Source organism: Coregonus lavaretus (assembly GCF_964263955.1).
Source record: "Coregonus lavaretus genome assembly, contig: HAP1_SCAFFOLD_3401, whole genome shotgun sequence".
NCBI classification, from domain to species: Eukaryota; Metazoa; Chordata; class Actinopteri; order Salmoniformes; family Salmonidae; genus Coregonus; species Coregonus lavaretus.
In genome coordinates this window covers 59,197-63,754 of record NW_028164415.1, presented here as the reverse complement: position 1 = coordinate 63,754, position 4,558 = coordinate 59,197, and the positions used below count along the sequence as shown (strand labels likewise).

At 40.1% G+C, this 4,558-nt stretch overlaps 1 long non-coding RNA gene across 1 annotated transcript; it reads right to left on the bottom strand.

The window, feature by feature from the left end:
* Positions 1 to 157: 157 nt before the first annotated feature.
* On the bottom strand, positions 158 to 1,170 carry LOC311117043. The gene is made up of 3 exons (XR_014611551.1): positions 1,080 to 1,170; positions 827 to 867; positions 158 to 191 (listed from the first exon to the last, which is right to left on the bottom strand). It is a non-coding gene; the product is annotated as an uncharacterized lncRNA (long non-coding RNA).
* Between the last annotated feature and the right edge of the window lie 3,388 nt (positions 1,171 to 4,558).

Here is a 4,558-nt window from a genome sequence, read left to right as displayed (position 1 = left end):
AAACTCACACTGCAGAGATAGAGGAGAGAGAAAGAGAGAGAGAACCTTAGCTCCATGCAGAGATGGAGTGATTGGTACTAGTCCAAGATCTCCACAGACCAAAACCAGGTTTATTCAGTTTGTACCTGCTGTGCTGTTTCTCTGGTGTGGTTCACTATGCTGTATATAATGTCCTGCTCAGGGTCAGCAGACTGCAAAGAAATAAATAGCAAAGAGATACAGGACTTGTCTATTTACCAACTAAACCACAGTTTGTTTCCATGATAGGATGCAGTCAGAGGTATACATTTACATTTTAGTCATTTAGCAGACGCTCTTATCCAGAGCGACTTACAGTTAGTGAATACATATATATATATATTTTTTATACTGGCCCCCCATGGGAATCGAACCCACAACCCTGGCGTTGCTTTATCAACTGAGCTACATCCCTGCCGGCCATTTCCTCCCCTACCCTGGACGACGCTGGGCCAATTGTGCGCCGCCCATGAGTCTCCCGGTCACGGCCGGCTGTGACAGAGCCTGGATTCAAACCAGCATCTCTAGTGGCTCAGTTAGCACTGCGATGCAGTGCCTTAGACCACTGCACCACTCATGAGTACATTTAGTGAACTGACAGCTTCCTGATCTCTGTCTTTTAAACATCATTTTTCAACGTCTTGAGTGTTATAAGACCTTGGGTTCAGAATATGGGACCTTTTATGTCAACTCATTGATAACCAACTGAAGAGGTAACACTAGAGTTAAATGGTAGATGATCCCAAATCATGAACAGAAAAGCAGATGGTTGAAAATAATAGAATATAATAAATTAAGTGTATCCTACCACTGAGTTGTTAGTTGTCTGGTCCTTGGCCTTATTGTCCTCTGGAATAAAGAGGGCGATGTCAATTACTTCTGAGTTTGTTATAGTACAATAATACCTCTGAATAGATTTCTTATAGACAATTCCTCCAAATACTTTTTGCCATTCAAGATCAATAACAGTTAAGCAATATACTGTTGTTCACAATGTCAACACATTTGGTATTTTTCTTAACTATTCTCCTTTTTTATATTCACATAAAATGACTACTTACTATGCTTTGTCCACATCTTCCATGTGACTAGGATACCAGCTGTCACCACCACCAACATGCCCCAAGGAATCAGTAGGACTTTCACATCTATGGACCTGATGGATTACATAGAAGAACTTGAATCAAAAATACAATTAAAATAGATCATTATAAATTGATCATTTGTGAAAAAGTAATAACTTTTTGTTTACACTGTTGTGATAAATTGAACAATTATTTAGCTATTCACATGTGTGGAAGTGTACATTATCATTATTGAGATAATTACTATATGTTAGATTAATTTGGATTTTAAGAATAATGACTAAAGAATTTCACCCCAAACACAGTATAAATGTTAGAATTATCATGTATCATGTCAACCCACTAACAGAAGGGGCGTTACTAACCATTCAAGGGGGAAGGCGGGAACTGTTTAAGAAAGGTGGGAGGAGCATAGTGTCTTTGTTTTTCAAGGGGTATAAAAACAGGAGATTTGTGTTTTTGAGCAGAGCTCTCGCCATGAATAAAAATACAGATAAGACTTGTGAGTTGTGGACCTTGAATCATTGATGATTAAAACCAGAGCCTTACAACCTCTGGTAATGATTCAAGCTTAGGGTGAATTAGAGATAAAAATTCACATGACACTATACAAATAACGTTGTTTTTATTAAGTGTGCAACTTGTCCTTGCAAATGAGTGAGAATAACACAAAAATTGCTGCTACTTCTCCAAAGAAATGTTCCAACCAAGAGGAAGTGCTAACAGTCTCTATATGCATTTAGGAAGGGAGTTTGGTTAGCTTTAACTGTTGTAGTGTATGATGGAATTGTAATGTTTCTTTGTGTTCATTTTATCAAACAATTGCCATAATATGTGGGATAATACAGCTGAATGAGTGATAATAACCTCCGGTGGACTTCCTCCATATTCCCCTCAGCTTGGGTTGCTGTGAGGTAAAACAACAATGCCATTAATGAAATTACTGGTATACCAGATAGTCAGGTTGTATAGCAACATCACATTCATAGTCAATATTCCAATTTCTTTCAGACGATGAAACAAAGTGAATCTGCTGTCAAGGATTATGAAAACAGTAGCAGATTTTCACTGTATATCATCTATGTCAAGAAGTAAATCATGGAATAAATACATATTTTCATTGTGATACTAATGTAAGAAAATTACATAATTTTGATGTGAAGTAACTATGGATATTAAACTATTTTTGTGACCCAAACAGAATGTACTTACTGATAGCAGTGATGATTTGTGTTGCAGTATGTTGACTGACAGTGATGTGAACAGGCATCTCTAGTTCTCCCACTTCACACCAATACCAGTCAGTGTTCTCCATCTTCAGTCCACTCATAGTCACTGTTAAGACTTTTCTGTTGTTGGCATCACTAGTCCGCTTTAATGTCACTGATGTTCCATGTAAAGTCCCAGAATACGACACACAATCACCACCCATCCTGCACCACTTCATATCTCCAGAGTTACTATAGTAAAAACGGACAGTGACACTCCCTCCTTCAACTCCAGTCACTTCCTGTTGGTCCACATAGAGTTCTGGATTACCTGAACACAGAGGTACAGACAACAAAGAAAGAACTCAGCAGCAGAACTTTATTTCTAGTAAGTATTTTATTATTAATATTATTTTAAAAAATGTTTTATAACCGACCACTGCAGAGTTTAAACAAAGTTTACACCACAATCTACATATATAGAACATAAAGCATTCTTCAGGTCAACTTGAACAATAATGGTGATACCAGTTACCAGACAAGGAACCAGTTACCAGGAAATGAAATGAGAACACCAGTCATTTAGTTTATGGAAGCAGGCTATTTCTGATTGTCTCATCATTACTGAGAACTACCTATTCTACTTTACTGAATTGTAAGAGTTGCAGGGATCTTACCTGGAGTGACAGATAGGTAGAACCGTTGTATCCTGATATCTGGTCCTCCATTGATCTCCACAACACACCTGTAAGTCTTAGAGTCCTCTGGCTCCAGATCAGTCATGGTCACAGTGAAGACTCTCTGGTTGATGTCATCAGAGATTGAGGCATTACCACTGCTCTTAGGATGGTCACTGCGTACTAGAGTGGAGCAACTAATCCAATCATACCCTTTACACCAGTATTTCACATGATTTATGTAATACTGATCATAGTGACATGGGATGGTGATGGAGCCTCCTGTCTGCACAGACACATACCTCACTGTGAACACATCAACACAAAACACATTTAGGTTGGAATTCAACAGAATCTGCACTGCAGAATAAAAATCCCATTGCTTATACACTATAAAACAGCTTGTTAATGATTGAGATTTATTACACCGTGTTTACAGAAAATTGACCCACTGGACTTCAGCCCTTTATAGAAACATGTTACACATACCTGCTGATACTCTGTAGAGGATGAGGAAGAGGAGGAGGAGGAGGAGGGAGAGATGAAGAGCCATGTGAAGGTTTCAGTCTGCCTGGTATATTATATGGTACCTGAGCACAAATGTTTGTCAAGGACCAAGGTACCAGCCAGAATGACTCTACTTCCTAATGTTAATAGACTTCACTGTCTGTAACTCTCTTCCTGCTTCTGTTTGTGTGTACATGGCCCCCTCAGTGGCAGATAGCAACTATTGCAGTGTATAGACTAGTTTAACCCCAAAATCATAGTCACCAAAATATATTTCAGCTTTCTCTAAGGGTTTTGGGACCAAAAGTCACTACTATCCTGTTACCCTCTACTGAAAAATAGACTGCTAATGATTACAAATATTCGATAATTGGGCGACATACACCACATTGGCAAATTCAATTTTTCAGTATATAAGAAACAATATGATACATGTACTCTATGTGCTAGACATTGATAGATTTGAGGGGTCATCTGCTACAGAGATGTAGTGATGGGTACTAGACCAAGACCTCCACAAACTCTCACTTTAAACCAGGTCACGGTTCAGGGTCCTCTGGACCACAACCCAGTCTGATGTGGTTTTACGTTCAACAAGAACGCTCTCTGTCTCTCTCCCACTTCTTTTAAAGATTTTAGTAATAATTTTACCCGACCAGAGGTCGAATCATGCATCCTACGAAACATTACCTGCCATGCCGCGCTGCTTCTTAACACCTGCTCGCTTAATCCGGAAGCCAGCCGCAACAATATGTCGGAGGAAACACCATTCAACTGACGACTGAGGTCAGCTTGCAGGCGCCAGTCCCACCACAAGGAGTCGCTAGAGCGCGATGAGCCAAGGAAAGCCCCCGGGCCAAACCCTGCCCTAACCCAGACGATGCTGGGTCAAATGTGCACCGCCCTATGGGACTCCCGCTCATGGCTGGCTGTGACACAGCCTGGGATAAAACCCCAGGCAGTAGTGACACCTCAACACAGCAGTGCAGTGCCTTTGACTGCTGCGCCAATTGGGATGCCCCTTTATCCCTCTTCTATACAGGAAATGAACCCTTTGTCATGT